Below are 19,168 nucleotides of genomic sequence, written 5' to 3' on the forward strand. Positions count from 1 at the left end.
GAGGCTTCCGGGTGCCACGGTACTTTGGCAGGGAAGTGGGGATTGTGGTGTCCCGCTTCTGTGGAATTGGAGGATTCTGAGTCCCTCTGCTGGCTAGTGCTTTGTGGGTTCAGCAGCTGATGTCGCTGACCTTCTGGCGTCACTCTGGTGAGCTCCTCTCCCGCGTAGGAAGCTGGGGCAGAAGGACCGGGGCAAGGCACTGGCCCTGGAACGCAGGTGCCTGCCTGGCCGCAGAAGTGGCGTGGCTGCGCCCTGAGGAAGAGCGGGCGCTGGGCCTGAGTCCAGGCTGGAAGGAGCATGGTCTCAGTCCCCACAGGTGGTGGGCAGGAGGCCAGGAAGTAGATGCCTGGATCTCACAGGGCACCTGGATCTTTCTGCCCTCGCGTGGCGTCTGTGCCCTCGTGGGCGCGCAAGTGGGTGGGGAGGGGCAGCTCCACTGTGTAGAGCGGTGGTGTTGGGGATCCGCGTCCCCGAGGTTGTTTGGGGGTGTGAATCCTGTAGATAAGAATTGTGAACAGAACTACTTCTCCCTGAGATTTGGGTTAGGGTGTTGGCCTCATGGATGGGTTTTGTGACCACAGCCTACCTCCTGACTTGATGAGGTGCAGGGCAGGCGAGGTGGAGATATAGCCATCCCCACAAATTTGATTTGACTTGAAAATATGTTAACGTGTTATGAATGTGAAGTATCTAAAAACTATAGTTTTTCTAAAAATGTGTAAATTAAATATGCTATTTCACCAAAGTTTTATTAGCAGGGTTGTTAAATTAGAATTGATCACCATAGTTGAGTCCTTAGAAGCAAACTACCATCTGATTTACTACTTAAAGTGACTAAAAATCTACTTTGGGATGATTGGGATTCTCAGCTAAAGCTGGTCAGGTGCAGGATTATGAATTCAGCCACTATGTGACCATTGAGGCTGTGTAGGTGCCTCTGTTCACCTCACAGACCTCTGTGAACCTGCTCTGAAATTGTGCGCTGCTGGGTAGGAGGATCCCTTATTGTCCTTGTTTAAGTGAAGTCTGCTACATTAACACCTTATTTTAACTATTTTTTTATATTAATATGAACTAGAATTTTAGACAATAAAGTTTATTCATTTAAATATGATTAGGAGTGAATGATATTTGCTTAATATTTATAATCTGTTCACATCCTTAGGAAATCTAATTTTGGGAGGCAGTGGACCACATTTGTAATCAGCTATTCCAGAGGCCAAAGCAAGATTTCAATTTTGAAGCCTGGTTGAACAATTTAGCGAGACCCTGTGTGCCCCTAGCTTCTGGGTTTTGTTCCCTGCATTTCTCATGTGAGGTCAGAAGGCTGCATTGTCCTTCATTCTAAGCCTTTACAGACCTATCTTTACTTGGAGTGCCCATCTAGCAAATTCCTGCTCAAAGCAAGAGGCACAGCTCAGCAGCTGCTTCTCTTTGAAGTCACCCTGACCTCCCATTCCACACACAACATGTGAACCCTCAAATACACTCTTTGCCAAGTGAAAACTGGTGCTTTATAGGGTTAGGATTAGGGCTAACCCTAACCTGTTCTCCAGAAGCACCTAGTTTTGCCCTATGGGGCATGGTGCCTTGTGCTTCTTGAGTTCTGTGTTGTCAGGCCACTGCTCCCTTGATTGTACATAATGGAGTAATCTCAACTGGGTACATGTATGGACATTAGTAACCAGACCCTGTTTGCCTACTCATTACCCCAGGTTTGAGGTTACAGGTGCACAGAGCTTGCAGGACAGATTTGAGGCAGAGGCACAAAGGAGAAGGAGTAGGGTTTGGGGGTTAGGGTTAAACAGGGAAAAGGCATAGCAAGGAAGTTGTGGTTAGAGGGTTTGGGTTCTGGTTAGAGTATGGGTTCTGGTTAGTGTTGGGGTTTGGGTTAGAATAAAATAGATCGTGTTATTTGAAAAGAGGATAGGATGGAGATAAGGGGTTGTATTGGTTGATCAGAGAGGATTTCCAAGAGGAGGTGGTGTGTATATTGACTCTGCCCTAGCTGGAGAATCAGGAAATTTAAATCTCTACAGAATATGACAGACAAGTTACATATTCTTCACAAAAAGTTAGAAATCAAAAGCTGCATATAACATTACAGCATGACAGTCATGATGACATTTTGGAACACTTAAATTTTCATTTTGACATAACATAACCCTTTTAATCCATCATCTCTATGTACTACATAAGAAACTGTTACCTAACTTGTTGACCTTTAATGGTATATATCTCACATAAAGGGAGAGGTCTGAATCTGAAAGAAAAAAAGCTATCACTATGAGCAATCCTCATTCCACACCTTAGAAGACCTACACATCTGCAGGCATGAACACATTCAATATACTATAAAAACAATAACAATCATCATAGGCATATAGAAATCTTTGTACAAGAGCATCTTCAAAAATCTTATTGTCTAGAAAACTATCCTAGATGAATGAGTACTGCAGACATAATACAATACTTTAATAACATTTATTGGGGTGTCTCATAAGGCTACAGACATCACTGGGGCTCCTGTTAGAGTCCTGGCCAATAATTTCTCCTCACACTAAGGGATTTTTTAATTATCTTAACAATTTTTTGATGACCTGTGAGAAAACCAAATTTAATATGCTTGACCAGATGGTAACCCAGGTAGAAGCATGCTTTTAAATCTATAACCCAGATTAAATTTTGAATAAATGATCCAAAAATGCAAAAGAAAAAGGAAAAGAGAAAAATCATTGAGCTCAAATAAAAAACAGCTGTTCACAGATAGAACAAACAGACAAAGCAAGTACACAGCTTAACAGATTGGGCAAATGAGAAATGGATACAAAATCAGAGTACACATAAATATATTTTTGAACAAATTGAATTATAGTAACTCTTTTACAATTTTAGGAATGTATAACTATAAAGACTAGTCAGATTTTGTTGTTCATCAGTTAACAGAGATCTCTTACAAGAGGAATTTGGAAGGAATAAAATCTTTATCTATAATTAGTATACATTTGTTATATTTTGTTTTAAGGATATTGATTTTATTTTTAAAATGCTGGTTGTATTTTATTGTAAGCTCAGTTATCTCTATATACTTTGTCACATACTCAGACCTTCAATTCACATTTTTAGTTACCATCTCTTGGGCATTCTGGGTCAGTTTCTTTCATGGGCCCCACATTGGATCTAGCCCCATTCTTGATAATCAGCTGTAGAGCAGTCTATGATGCATCATTGTCATAGGCCTGAGCATCAACTTCTTGAAAGGTGGAAACAGCTCCTTCAGAACTGGGCTCATGATACAGCTATACAGTGTGCTCTGGTACCCAAATAGGCCATTCAGCATTCTCTGGGAAAACACAAGCATACCCTCAAGTAGCAGGCTGGGTCCCTTCCATCATCCAGTATGAAGATCTCTCCAAAGGACTCTTCCTACCTTTTTTTTCCTGTACCTAATTGAATTGTCTTTCTGTCGCTGTAGTTCTACCTTTAGTAAAATTGAAAAAGTTAATAATATATACTGCCAAGTGAAGTCTATTATAATGTGTAAATTTTGTAGGGAAGAATTCCCTCTTTTGTTTTTGTAATTGAATTTTGATCATACAGTGAGCATGTTCAACAATTCCTTGACCTTGAGGGTTATAAGGAATTCATGTGGTAATGAAAATATGAAAGGTTTTACAAAACATTTGGAAAGCCGCACATGTATATACTGTGCCATTGTCAGTTTTAAGTGCCCAAGGGCAGCCAATGGTCCTAAAGGCATCTAAGCAATGAGCAGTGACATGTTTAGCTGCTTCACCAGTGTGGCAGAAGCAAAAATAAACCCTGAGAAAGTGTCCACTGAAATGTGAACCTAGTGTAGAGTCAAATTTAGGAATGTGAGTGTCATCCCTCTGGCAGATATGATTGGCATGTAACCCTCGGGCTCTGACCCCCATGGAAAGCTAGGGAAGATGTATTACACATGAGGAACATTGTTTAGCAATTTGTTGAGACTGTTCCCAGGTTAAATGGACCTACTTGTCTAGAAGCATTCTGATGAAAGGTGGCATAGGAGGCAGAAGCCTGTTGAACGCTATCTGGGGGAGTAACGGTGACAGCAGCCAACAATCTCTATAGCAGCATTTTCCTCAGTGAGAGGCCCTTGCAGTTTGGAATGGGAACATAAATGACTGATAAAACAGGGAACATGATGCAACCATATGACAAATTGGAGAGTGTGAAATAAATGCAGAAGGTCTTGACCAGTGTGTGTAGTGGTAATTTCAATGTGGCACATCACACTGTAGACATAAGCACTATCTAAAAATATGTTAATTGGAGTAGATAAATAATCTTGCAAGGCTCATATGACAGCTTGTAATTGAGTCTTTTGTGCAGAAGAGAAACTCATATCCTGTATTCTGGAAGAGAAAGCCATTACATAACCTCCTCTGCCCAAAGATGACTCATCTATGAAAATAGAGACACCACCAGCTATAGGGACTGAACTTATTTTTGAAGGAAAGACAAAGGGTGTGAGGGAAGCAAATTGAATTAATTTGTCTGAATAATAATGACAATAACACCAGGGAAGTTAGCTAATGCAGATTGCCAAGAGGACAAAATTTGCCACAACCTCTGTTGTTGAACTGAAGAAAGGGGAACAATGAGAGTTTGCACCTCACAATGAAAGAGCTGAACAGAGCATGTTTACCCACATGTGACGAGTTCTTCCACAGCACCATGAAAGGTGATAATAGTTCTTTGTGGGACATGTGGCATATGTAGCCATTGTAAAGGACCCTGAGACTGCCAAAGGACCCCAGTGGGCATATGTTGAGTTGGGAAAATAATTAAAACATTGGCAAGGATAGATCAACTCTAGAAAGTTGAGCATTAGAAAAAGCCAGATTAACTTTATCTAAAGAAGTTTCATCCTCTTGGAGAGGTGAGGGCCAGTTCCCTCTCGAGAATGTCAAAGAGAGAGCCTAAATCATGAATTGTTAGCTTAAGGGCTTGGTGGAGCCAATTAATATTGCAAAGTAAAGCCTGAAAATCAGTTGGGGTTGCAGGTGATTAAACTAGATCAGAACAGTTTGGGGCACAGTGTGTCTTTTTTTGGATAAGGTGACCCAAATATGAAAAACATGCCACAGTTTGCATCTTTGAGGGAGTAGGGGCACCACTAGGCCTGCACTATGAAAAGCATTATCTAAATGCATAAATACTTAGTGTAAGGTGGATGAAGATTCATACACTAGAATATTATCCATGTAATAGATAAGATAAGCAGGTGGGTGAGCTTGACAGATTGACAAAGTGACTGTACCTATAGGACTATTTACCATACCATGTGGCAGACAACACCATTGGAAGAGCACATAGAGGCCTGATGGTTAATAGAGGGTAAACTAAAGGCAAAACTTTTTATCTTGAGGATGGAGAGGGATAGTAAAAAAGCAATCTTTTAAATCAATCACCACAAGAGAAAAATGTAAAGGAATAGCTATAGGACTGGGCAGTCCTGGTTGAAGTGCTCCCATAGGTTCCATGGTGTGACTCCCAGCCCAAAAATCCTGTAGTAATCTCCACCTTCCTGACTTCTTTTTTATTATGAAAATTGGGGTATTCCAAGGGCTATTGGAGTATTGTAGTTACCCTGCCATCATCTGTTCATTAAAGCAGTGTTTGAGCTGCTGTAAACTTCTCTTATGAGAAGCGATTGATCAAACAGGTTCATCAGACATCCAACTTATCTTGGACACTGCCCATGGGATCAGAGAAGAGCTCAAGGCCTCTCCTGAAAATGTGAGAATGAGTAGCCTATACTAAAATGGTCCATTTTTGTAATAACTGGAAGAGGTTCTTTCCTTCCTTGATTGTTTTTACCAAGCCCTTGAATGGGAAGAAAACCTTGTTGCAATATCCAAAGAGTTAGGACTAAGCATAAATACCCCCTGTAATATGTCACAAACCCATAGATTGACTGGTATATGGGGGAGGACATAGGTGAGAAATATCCAGAATGGCCTTCTGCATCTCTCCAGATTAACAATTTAGCACTTCTGCTAGGGTGAGAAACATTGCCCACTCCCTGTAGATCTGTAGTTGCCACATGCAGAGGCCATGCTGTAGGCCAGTAGTGTGGGACAATAACTGAAATATCCACATCTGTGTCTAAAAACCCTTTAAATGTTTTTCCTTCAACAATGAATTCCATCTCAGGATGATCTTGTTTAATCTGTTGAACCCAATAAGTATCAGAAGACCTGAAACCCTTCGATCCCCTTTCCTTATTAAAGATTTCCCAATTGTTGTCAAGGGAAGAGTGACCAATTGAACAATATGAGAGTTGGGTGTGATTTGAGCAGTGTTTTGAGTAGATTGAATCATAACCTTGATTTCTCCTGTAAAATCAGCATCATGACCTCAGCTGTAGCCTTGGGCCGTGTGTGAGGGCAGTTCAGAGCCTGAGTGCCTCAAGCAGTCGAGCTACCTCAGTCTTGAGAAAAGCATTCTGCCTGGACAATGCAGTCATTAGTCGCTAGGCAAACTTGCCTCTTGTGGTACTAATTTTGCAGAAATATAAGTAAATGCCCCTAGTGTTATTGTTCAGGTCCTCTTACCCATCAGGTATATAGGTCACCTCCACCTAACCCAGCTCTTGTCTCTCATTTATCTTTTCTTCATTCTTGCTGTCATTCCTTCCCAGGATACAGCTAGAACCAAACAAGTTGCCACCAGAGCCTTTCCATTTCTTATGCATTTTCCATCTTACTAGAATACAAGTGCTAAAAGTCGGTATAGATGATCTTTTGGATTTCTGCAAGGTCCATTGTGATTTCACCCTTTCATTCCTAATTGTATGAATTTGAGTCTTTCCTTTTTTTGATAAGGTTGGCTAAGGGTATGTCAATTTTATGTAATCTTTCAAAGAATCAACTCTTGATTCATTATTTCTTTGTATTGCTTTCTTAGTCTCCATTGCATTAATTTTTACTCTGATCTTTATAATTTCCTCCTAATGTGAACTTTGGGCTTGGCCTGCTCTTCTATTTCTAGAGGTCTGAGGTTCAGCAATAAGTTTTTATTTGAGTTGGCTCTATTTTCCTGATATAGATATTTACTACTATAACTTTCCCTGGTACTGCTTTGATTGTGTCCCATAAGTTCAGGTGTGTTGTACTGTCATTATCATTTAATTGTAGAAACTGTCTAGTTTCTTATTTAATTGTATCTATGACCCATTGGTTATTTAGGGTTTTATTTACTTTCCATGTATTTAAGAAGTTCTTATGGTTTCTTTTGCTATTGATGTCCAATTTCATTGCAGTATGGTCTGATAATATGCATGGGATAATTTCAATTTCTTTGAATTTACCTAAGCATGTTCTATGAGCTCATTTGTGGTCTATTATGGATAATGTCCCATGTGCAGGTGAGAAGAATGTGTATTCTGATGTTGTGGGGTGGAACACTTTGTAGACATCTACTGAATCCATTTGTTCAAAAGTTTTGTTAAGTTCTAATATTTCTTTTTTTTATATAGTTGATCTATTTTTGACATTGGGGTAGTGGGATCCCCCAATACAATTGTATTAGTGCTCATTTGATTTTTTATGATCATTAAGATTTGTTTTATATAGTTGGATACATTGGCACTCATTATATATATATATATATATATGATTGTTATCTCTTCCTCTTGTATTGTTCCCTTTACAAGGTTGTAGTGACCTTCTTTGTCTCTCTAATCAATCTTGACATGAAATTCACTTTATCTGCAAAGAGAATAGCTACCCCTGCTTTTTTCTGAGTTCTAGTCACATGTAGTATGTTTTCCATCCTTTGACTTTCAGTCTATGAATTTATTTTTGTGTTAAATGTGTTTCTTGTATACAGTGTATTTTTCTATCTTGTTTCTTGATACATTCTGCCAGTCTATGTCTTTTTCTTGGTGAACTGAGACCATTTACATTGATGGTTATAACTGATATATATTGACTTCTCTGTGTCATGTTATTTTTCTTTGACTGGTCCCCTTTCATTCCCTTCCATTTAACTTCTTGATTTTCCTGGTAGATTCATCATGTTGGACTTCATGGAGTTGTAGTCCTTGTTATCTCTTTGTAGAATACCCTTCAGAGCAACTTTGAGTGCTCACTTGGTGGTCATGAATTTCTTCAGGTGGAAGTGTCTTATTTCTCCATCAATTTTTAAAGATAGGTTTGTGGAGTACATCATTCTGGGTTGGAGGTTGTTTTCTATTAGGACTTGAAATACTTCACCCCAAGCTCTCCTTGATTTAAGGTTTTATATTGAGAAGTCTGCTGTAATTCTGATCAGTTTTCTTTTATAGGTGATTTCTTTTCTCTAATAGCTTTTAATATTCTCTTCTTGGGTTGAATTTCTAGAACCTTAACTATTTATGGGTTATTGAAATTTTATATGCCTCACTTATTGTCTGTAAAATTATTTTTCCATGCTTGGGAAGTTTTCTGCCATTACTTCTGTGAACAGGTTGTTTGTGTCATCTGCACAATCTCTTGCTTTGTAAGAAATAAAACAAGAACTCTGATCAATCCTTTTTTTTTTTTTTTTTCTGGTCTTTTTGAGACAGGGTTTCGCTGTGCATTTCAGACTGGCCCTGAGCTCACTTTGTAGCCCATACTGGCCTCAAACTTGCAATGATCCTCCTGCCTCAGCTTCCCGAGTGCTGGTATTACAGGCATGCACCACCACACCTGGCTCTGATCAATCTTATGTTATTCTTCTTTGCATAATCTAGCAGCTGTTAGATTGATTTTTCATTGTCTCTTGCTATTTAACTGTTAATTTTTATTTTTTTGTCTTTTTGAGACAAGGTTTCACTGTGTAGTTCAGGCTGGCGTTGAACTCACTTTGTAGCTCAGGCTGGCCTCAAACTCACAGTGATCCTCCTGCTTCAGCCTCCTGAGTGCTGGGATTATAAGCATTCACCACCACACCTTGCTTTTTTGCTATTTTAAAGAAATATTTCTTTTAACAACCATTAACTGCAGTTCTGTCTCCTAGATCTGATATTCTGTCCCCACATTGGTTCATTATGTTGAGTAAACTTTCAATAAAAATTTTAGTCTCCTGGATATTTAATCTGTTTCATGGATTCCATCTTTCCTATGTTAGGCTGTTCATCATTTACATCATTTTTCTAAGTTTCTCTAGTTGTTTAAATCTGTATCTTCTGTAGATTTTTGTTTGTGTTTTTGTTTTTGTTTTTGTTTTTCTCCGGTACTGGGAACTGAACTCACGACCTTGCACTCGCCAGGCAGGCGCTTTTGCCACTGAGCTAAATCCCCAGCCCCTATCTTCTGTAGATTCATCTTCACTGTGATCATCATCTCTGAAGTTATCTGAGAAATTTGTTCTGATTGGATTTTTTCTAGAGCTTTATTCATCTGCTTTGTTATTTCTACTGTTACCAATTCAGAGAGTCCATGTGGGTAGCTTTTGAAATGTTCCACCTCATTGCTCTTTGGATTTGCCTCTGGTGAGCTGGAAGTCTGGAGTTGCATCTTCATTCCATGTGCTTTCATTGTTTATTTTCTAGTTTAATTCCAGCATTAATACTTATAAATTGTTAATGGTAGGTACATTTACTGCTAATATTTAGAACCCATAGTAGGGGTTCCAGTAGTCATAGGAAGTGACTGCTTCTCAGAGATATCTTCATGGTGTATTTGGCTTTTTGGTTTTGAGTCTGTTGCAAGATCCCACCTCTTCAATTTATTGGGGATTAGAAGTTTTTGCCTATTTGGCCTAGTTCATGATTCTTGGCACTGGCCTATAGTATTTTTAATGAACCTGAGGCAACTTCAATCTTGGCACACAAGGAAGAACAAGTGATTAGAACAGTTATATCACCTTGGCTAAAGTAGTAGTACAGTCAGGTAACAATAGCATCAAACATAGCCTGGAAAATAAAAACGTATATATTAATTTTTTGCCTTTAACAATATGAACAAGATTTGTAGTTGTATAACAAAATCTAACAAGCCAGAGAATTGTTTAAGTAAATATTCCCTTCTGTATGTCAATTTTACCTTCAGGGGAAAAATTTAAAAGGGATTAAGGTAAAATAGAAAGAAGAGAAAAGGATTTAGAAGTAAGGCTAGGGGAAAAAGGAAGATTATACAAGCTTTAGGAATTGATGAAGAAGACAGGAGGGAAAGAAAAAGCAAGAAACAAAAACAAGAACATAACAAAACAACCACCAGCGACAACAAAAACTAGAAGCAATGTTCACACTTGTGTAAAAATAAGAACAATTAAGAAATAGAGAAAAAAGCAAGGAAAGGAAGAAAAGCAGAAAAATTCCACTTCATGGCATGTCTCTGCTGTCACTGGTAGTTAGACAAATCCTAGATCCTTGTCAGCAGTGGAATTATGGCAGTTGTGGATAATCCCAGAAAACTTGGCCCTTTAGTTTCACTGAACTTCACTTTAGTTTCACTGAGCTTCTTGTTTCTGTCTGTGTTTCTGTTTCTGTCTCTATTGCCAGTAGCCACTCTGCATCTGCAGGTTCCAGCCATCTCTCCCACACAGTTCTCTGGAACTCAGAAAAAAGTGCCACTTGCCACCTCTCTCCTCTGCATTGCAGTCCCTCTCTTTGCTCTCCCTATGGGATCCAATTCTTGCTTCAGATTTTTGCTGGGTCCTGGGCATCCATTTCCCTCCTCCTTGTCTTCTTCATGTTGCTACATTGCAGCATCTGGATTCTAAATCTCAGAGAGGCTGTTTCTCTGCTGTTGTCCATTCTGCCATCCAAGCTTTCATTCTTTCTGACCTATTCAGAGTCTTGTACCTCCCTACAATGTGATGAAATCTTTGTTTTCCCTGACCTGTGCAGGGTCCTCTTCCTCTCTGCCATCCTCTTCCTCCCTACTCCCTCTCCCTTGTTTCCTTGTCAAAGCCCTTCCTCCCACCCACTCTTTGCAGAGCCCTCTTCCTCTTTTCCCTGTGCAGAGCCCTGTTTATCACTGATGTGTAGATAGTCCTTTTCATCAATGCCATTTGACCAGGTCTCTTTCTCCCTTCCATGGATGAAGCACTTTTCTTCCTAATCTGTGCAAAGTCCCCTTCATCCTGCAGAGCCTCTCCCTCCATTTTGTGTAGAGAGCCTTCTCCTTCCTTGCAATATACAGGGCCCCCCTTTCCCTTTCATGCGCAGTGCCCTCTAACTTTCAGTCCTCTACAGAGCTCTCTTTCTGTCTGCCTTGTGCAGAGCCCTTTTCCTCCATGAAGTGTACAGCATACTCTTTATCCCTGCTCTGTACAGAGTCCTTTGCCTTCCTGTATTTGCAGATCTATCTTGTTGGAAACCACTACAAAGTAACTCTGAGCTGGATTTAATATTAACCAATTGGCTTTCTGTGTTTATTTGTGAGTTGTCTGAAGCTTAGGCACCTTGTCTGAAGATGGGCAGTGGACTCATAGTAAGTGAACCTCTGTGAGTCCCTGGTCACCGTGAGGCCTGTATTGCCCTTTGAAGCTGTGATACCTCAAAGGACAAGATGAGGCCACAGCAGAGGACGTTTGGCTCCAACCCCAATTAACTACAAGGAGATTGCAACTGCAGTCTCCACACTCCGACAATAAATACCAACCTAAAAATAAGGTAGTTCTCTTGATTGACATAATTTACTACTTGGGAAAATTCTCCCAAGGGCCTGCGAGATTCCCGTGTTTTCTTGAGTATCCTCCTTCTTTGAAAACCAAAGAAATATGGGCTGCCCAGAGAAGTCTTCATCTAAACTCAGAGAATATTGAAGCTCTAAGAGAGTTAGTCCCTCCTGGAGCCCTGAAATCATTTCAATTGTCTCATTTATTTAAGCCTTCACTGTCAATTCGCTTGGGAGGTTGCAGGCCTGATCAGCCCGCAATAACTAAGGGTTTAACCCAACACTATCTTCCTCTGTGCCCTTTTCACATCCCTCCCATTCACTTCTGTGCACATAACCCCCTTCTCCCCTGCCCTGTGCAGAGCACTCTTCCTTCTATGTGCAGAGTGCTCTTCGTCTCTGCTGTCCCTTCCTGCTCTGTGCATAAAATCCTTCTCCCTCCCAGGTGCAAAGCCATCCTTCTCACTGATGTGTACAGAGTCCTATTCCATGTTGTATACAGAGCAGTTTTTCTCCCTGTTCTTTTCAGCGCCTCTTCATTCACGTTAAAAATGCCTCCCTTTTTCCTCAGTGCCATTTGTAAGAGCCCTCTTCCTCCCTGCTCTGTACAAAGGCCTGTGCCTCCCTATCCTATGTAGAGGCCTCTGTATCTCTGCTATGTAATAGACCTCTTCCTCATTAACATGTGAAGAGTCATCTTCACCCTTGCGGTGTATATAGACCTTTCTCTCCCTGGTTTTTGCAGAGTCCTCTCCCTCCCTTAAATGTGCAGTGCTCTCTACCTCTATGTTCTGTGCAAAGCTCTCTTCTTACCTGCTGTGTAGATTGTGCTCTTCATCTTGGCCGTGCACAGAGCCCTCTTCCTCCCTGGTGTGTGCAGACCCCTTTCCTTCCCTGCCCTACATAGAGCCCTCTCCCTTCTTGCCATTTGCAGAGCCCTCCTCACGGCTGTGTACAGAGCCTTCTTCCTCCCTGCAGTGTACGAGCCTATTTCCACCCTGCCATGTGCAGAGACCTCTTTCTCCCCGCTGTGTACAGAGCCAGTTTCTACCCTGCCTTTGCTGAGCCCTCTCCTTCCCTGCTGTTTTCAGAGCCCATTTCCTATCTGCCCTGTGCAAAACCCTGTTCCTCCGTTCTGTATGTAGAGTTCTCTTTCTCTCTCCCCCGTGCAGAAGACTACCCCTCCCTGAAATATTGGTATCTCTCCTTTGCCCTGCTGTGTACAGAGCCCTCTTCCATGTTGTGTACTGAGTCCTCTTTCTCCCTCTTTGTAGAGCCAGTTCATCCATGCTATGAAGATATTCGTCTTCCTCAGTGTCATTTGTAAGAGTCCTTTTCCTTCTGTGTACAGAGTCCTTTTCCTCCTTGCCCGATTTAGAGCTCTCTGTCCCTACTGTGTACATAGCACCCTTCCTCACTAACATGTGCAGAGCTGTCTTCATTCGTACTGTGTATATAGGTCTCTCCCTTCATGATTCGTTGAGAGTCCTCTTCTACCTTAAATGTGCAGTGCCCTGTACGTCTGTGCAGTGTGCAAAGCCCTCTTCCCTGTGTGTACAGAGCCCTCTTCTTCCATTACCTATGCACAGCACTCACACCCCTGCTGTATGCAGCACATTGTCCCTCCCTTCAAAGTGCAGTGCACTCTATATTCCTGATGTTTGCGAAGTCCTCTTGCTCCCTGGTGTATACAGAGACCTTTACTTCCCTGCCTTGCACAGAGCCCTCCCCCTTCTTTCCATTTGCAGAGGTCTCTTCCTCACTGCTTTATACACGGTCCTCTTCCTCCATGCTGTACATATAGTCCTCTTCCTTATGGCCCTGTGCAGAGCACTCTTCCCCACTTCTGGGATCAGAGCCCTCAACTTCCCTGCCTTGTGCAGAAACCTATTCCTCCAAGCTGTTTACAGAGTCTTCTACATCCTTGCATAATTCAGAGCCATCTTCTTCCTTGCTGTGTACATAGCAGTGTTCACTCATGCTCTCTGCAGAGCCCTCTTCCGCCTTCTTGCATAGAGAGCCCTTCCCCTCCCTGTCCTATTGAGAGTAGTCTTCTTCCCTGCTTTGTGCAGAGCCCTTTTATTCCATGCCCTGTAGAGAAACCTCTTTTCCCTGACCTGTGCAGAGGCCTTTTTCTTTTTGCTGTATATAGAGCACTCTTTGTCTGTGTTCTGTATAGAGTCTTTCCCTCCACATTGTGTACAGAACACTCTGCTTCCTTAGCTTATGCAGAGACCTCATCATCCTCACTTAGTACATAGATCTCTCCTTGTGGTGTATGCAGGGCCTCTCCCTCCCTTCAATCTTCAGTACCCTCCACATCAATGGATTTTGTAGGGCCTTCTTCCTCTCTGATATGTGCAGAGCTCTTTACCTGCCTCTGTTGTGTGGAGCCCTCTCCTTTCCTGCCTTTTGCTGAGCCCTCTTGTTCCCTGCTGTGCAAAGAGCTCTATACTCCACTACCCTTAGTAAAACTGTCCTCCTCCTTGCTGTATAGAGATCTCTATTCTTTCCTGCCATATGCAGAACCTCCTTGTCCCATGCTCTATACACAGCCCCTTTTCCCTGCCTGAGCAGAACCCTCTCAATCCATTCCATATGCAGTACACTCTACCTCCCTGCCTTGTGCAGCACCGTCTTTCTCCTTGCCCTGTGCAGACACCTCATTTCCCCTGCCCAGTGCAGTCTTATTCCTCCCTGTTATGGCCAGTGTCCTTTCCCTCCATGTCTGTGCAGTAACCTCTTCCTCCCTGCCTTTACAGAGCCCTTTTCTTTTCTGCTGTTTTCAGAGCCCCCTTTATCCCTAATCCGTGAAGAGCCCTCTTCCTCCATTCTTTGTGCATAGTTTTCTCCCTAACCGCTCTGAAGTCAGCTCCCAATACCTGCCCTGTTCAGATCCCTCTTTCTCCCTGCTGTGTACAGAGCCCTCTTCCTCCCTATCCTGCTCAGAGCCCTTTTCCTCACTGCTGTGTAGAGAGCCCTCATCCTGCTTGTCGTGTGCAGAGCCCTCCTCCTCCCTGCTCTACACAAGTCCCTCTGTGTCCCTAATTTGTGCAGAGATCTCTTCATCTTTAATGTATAAACAGCCCTCTTTACAACTTTCAGAGGTCTGTTTCTTTCCTCTGTGTAGAGAGCTGTCTTCTTCCTTGCCCCACACAGACCTGTCTTCTCCTCTGTAGTGCAGAGCCCTCTTCATCCTTAACTTGTGCAGAGCCATTTTTCGCCCTGCTGAGCACAGAGCCCTCTTTCTCCCTAACTTGTTTTTTTAATTTTTTACTTTTTGGTACTGGGAATAGAACTCAGGACCTTGCACTTTCCAGGCAGGCACTTGTACCACTGAGCTCTGTCCCCAGCCCCTTTCTCCCTAACTTGTGTAGAGCCCTCTTTATCATTTCTGTGTAAATATATCTTCCTCCCTGCTCTGAGAAGAGCCTCTTTCTTTCTTCAGTGTGCAGTGCCCTTTATAAACCTCTATTTGCTAGAACCCTTTTCCTCTATGATGTGTGGCGAGCCCTTTACCTTCCTGTTTTCTGCAGCACTCCCTTCTTTCCTGGCCTTTGCAGAACTTTCTTCCTCTCTGATGTATATAGAGCAGTCTTCCTCCACACTCTATGCAGAGCCCTACATTCCCCTAATCCTAACCCTTAATATATTTTAACAAGAATGAAAAATGCTGCAAAACAATGTAATATTATGACTAAAAAGTAGGTCATTTGTAGAGCTGTACAAAAAATTTATTATAGTGAAATAAATCAAACACACGTGTAAATAACGTATTGTTGCTCTGGTGTGAAAAACTGAAAGTGTAAATAAAGACCAAAATGTATAACAGATATTGTGAAGTAGGAAGAAAATATCCAAATCGGAAGGGGAACTAGGGAATGAGGAGGACGAAAGGAAGGAAGGGAAAAGAAAAAAAAATGATAAGAAGGAAAAAATGCAAATAAAGCTTTTGTAAATAGAAAGGGAAAGAGGGGTTGAAGGGAAGATAGGGAAATGGGAAAAAAAGAACCAAGTTATATCATGTACAGGTACAAATTCTTTATAATGAATTTAATCATTATGTATACCTAAAATGTATCAATAAACTTAATAAAAATGTATTATATTAAACATAGTATTAATAATTTCAAATCAGTTATTTAAAAACTTGATTTAAAATTTAGAAAATCAAAAGAATAAGCAAATCGATCATAAGGGGGAAAATCTCTATAGTATAAGGTTTATGAAGAAATTTGAGTTCATATTTTAATGTCTACCCATAATTTTTATATGAGTTAATATCAGTGGTGAAATTTAGAATTAATCTGGAACATGCCAATATTCACCCAAACTCTTTCAGGAAAAAAGCAAAATTGGGAAAACAATGTATTTAAGATAATAGCTAAATTCTGTTGCCTACATCTGGTAATGATATTGTATAAAGTAAAGTTTACAGACTACTTCTGTTATTGAACTAATATCACGTACTCTATTCCAAGTTGAGGCATATATTTTCAGGAGAGTATACTATGACAAAATTAAGTTTACAGAATATAACTGAGTATATTAGTTTCTTAGAAAAGAGATGTAATATCAAGTAAGGAAGAAAAATATAATAAAATTGAACACCTGTTTAGGATTATGAATAAACAACAATGAAAACAATTGATACTAAATCAGGAGTAGGGAGAAATAGTTTAAATCCCATCAATTGTCCTTTTAGGACCCTAAAGCAATTCTGACAGTTTGTGGTTCAATTTTGAAAGCAAGAGTGAGCCAAGAATAATGTATGTGAACACTTTTACCAGATATTACATTGGATGTTCTGGTCACTTCAGTAGTCTCAAGAAAACACACAATAAAGCAAGTTATATTGGACAGGAAGAAATATAACTGAGTAATCCCCAATGGTATTAGTGTGCACATATGAACCCACAAAAATAAATTATTTTAGTGGGGATGGAATGCAAGATTTATGTAAAAGTGTATTTCTATATTTCATTCATAAATTATTTATAGATGAAATTTTAAAAATTCACATTTGCTCTCTCTTGAAAGTATTAATTATCTAGCAATAAATCCTGTAATGGTTTTGAAACATAACATCATTAAACTATAGAAAAGCATTTGTGAGTGTAAACTTGTAATAATTGATTCAATAGGTATGTTTATGCACGAAAATGGTCAATAACTGAAGAATGTTAGTACTTTTCAGTTTATCTACTGAATGAATCCAAATGTAGTAAAAGTTTCAGTATTTTTTTTTTCTTTTTGGTGGGGGTAGGAAAACTACAATCTATGATGGTACAGCTTTCCATGACATTAAATACTATTGGTTATGCATATATCCTCCTGGAAATTTGCAAATTAGGTTGGTTTCTTAATAAGTGAGTACTCATTAATGAATATTCCAGGTATCACTTATGGAAGTATGATTTGGATAGGTAGGTATTGTAGTATTGCTTTGTGAAAACAGAAAGACACTTTTATAATAATGCTAGAATAACTATTATAAATAATGGCACTGTTTACTACCTAACCTGCATTCTCAGGCAGACTACATTTGGAGTTGTGTTTACTGTGGCTATTTCTACTGTCTTGGCTAAAATTACTGCTGTGGTTCTGGGCTTTAAATATCATTGCATCAGGCATAAGGATGAGGCAGTTGTTAATATCAGGGGCACCCATCCCCTTCATTCCCATCTGCTCCCTGATCCAGTTCACTGTCTATGGAATCTAGATGGCAACTAAACCAATCTTTATCGATGTAGATGTACACTCGGAATGTGTGTACAAAGAAAGAGACATGCATAGATAAATAATTGAATGAATGAAAACACTCTTCTGGAAGTAATTTGAAGTCCACTTATGTATCTTAGAGTGGTTGTAGGTACTAGGAATAGTAAAATAACTATATTAGAAATGAGCATATTCTGCTCCACTTGTCCAAGAAAAGAAAACAAAATAGTGACTACTCTAAAATAATCAATAAAAAGATATGTCTTCATAAATTATTTAAAAAAAAAAAATTGGCTGTATTTGCTTTTTCTTAGGATTTTTTTTTTTCTTGTGGGTCCTGGGGGTGGAACCCAGTGCTTCACACAGGCTGAGACACTGCTGTCTTCCACAGAGTTGCTGGCCCTCCCTTGTTTTGGATCTTTAACAGGTACGTTTTCTTCCTCACCTAGTTTTGCCTGAAGAAATGCTTCTCTTTTGTGAAAGAGTGATTCTCAGCTGGGGGCAAGGGAAGAAGAAAGTTGAAACTACTTTATGTCTTTTCCACGTCAAACCCCATGATGTTATTTTTAAAAAAAATTTTGAAATGTAAAGGGTTTATGGATAGGTATTTGTTTACACAATAGAGTATGAAACATGGTTTCCATTTTCTAAAAACTAAAGTATAGCCAAATACAAGGAAGCTAATAGCATTCACAGGACACACACTTTCGATGTGCAGATATTGTTTACCCAACTCAGGCAACCTTATTGTAATTCAAAAACCAAACACATCACACACACACACACACACACACAAAAAAAAAAAAAAATTCCTAAGGAGTTCACAGAGAAGCCTAAGTAGAATCCTGCCTTCTTTTTCCAGATGTACACAAGAGAGATTTTTTAAGGCATAAAGTAAATCTTGTATGATTTTTTATGGGTAATTCAATGTCTATCTCCAAAACATCATCTTTACACTATATTTTATAAACTTGGGACCAATTTAAGACAAAATATTTTAAAATGTCGATTTTTCTCCAAGTGTAAATTAGAAAATAAAAAGACAAGGCTCAAACTTGATTTTATAATACAGAAAAACTTGAAGGGAAATAAACAAAGATCCTATCTAACGATTTGTGGATGTCTCTTTTCCTGAGTGACTCCTAATAGTTATAAATCTGTAGTGTTAACAGAAAAGGTACTCAGAGTAGTTTAAACTAATAAAAGAAACACTGTTGTGGCTTACTTGAAAAAGGAAGAGGTAATTGATAATCACTTGGGGAGGGTTCTAACTGGTAGGTCTATTTATAGTTATAAACCTACAACTGTAAAAAATATTCTTTTAATTGAACATGGCCAATACATACAAAAGTGCAGCGATATTTAATATAGTTATTTTACATATACTTTTTTGTCCATTGCTGTGTGTGTTCATCTGTTTTAATAGTTGGTTAAAATAGCCTACAGGTTCTTCATTTTAAAAAAATTTTTGAGCTTAAACATTACTTTTTATTTATATTTTTTGCATTTATAGAGTTATTTTATTTTGGGCTTTCCATGGAAAATCAGTTATATTGGTTTTCAAACTCAAAACATTACAGGATAAGCTTGAGATTTATGTAAAGCCTTACAATTAAGGCTTTAAAGGTTAATAGCATTTGTTTGAGGTATATGTTTCTGTGTGTCAATTTTTGGTGGTATAAATACAATGTCTCTTTCTTGTGTACAATAATTTGAGTTTTTTCTTCATTAAAATGAAAATATAAAGCTCAAAAATGTTAACTGTGCTATGCTTTTGTTCTCATGAGTCATCTAGAATAATACTTGAG

The 19,168-nt window shown here is 39.7% G+C and overlaps 1 long non-coding RNA gene across 1 annotated transcript in view; it reads left to right on the forward strand.

Annotated features, from left to right (window-relative positions):
• The window catches only part of LOC102004928, a 24,439-nt gene continuing 5,271 nt past the window's right edge, over positions 1-19,168 (forward strand). The window contains exons 1-2 of the long non-coding RNA XR_001233455.1: positions 1-147; positions 17,675-17,787. This is a non-coding gene — a long non-coding RNA (uncharacterized LOC102004928). The remainder of the gene's footprint in view (positions 148-17,674; positions 17,788-19,168) is intronic.

This window comes from Chinchilla lanigera, unplaced genomic scaffold (assembly GCF_000276665.1).
Source record: "Chinchilla lanigera isolate Chin_1 unplaced genomic scaffold, ChiLan1.0 scaffold00016, whole genome shotgun sequence".
Taxonomy (NCBI): Eukaryota; Metazoa; Chordata; class Mammalia; order Rodentia; family Chinchillidae; genus Chinchilla; species Chinchilla lanigera.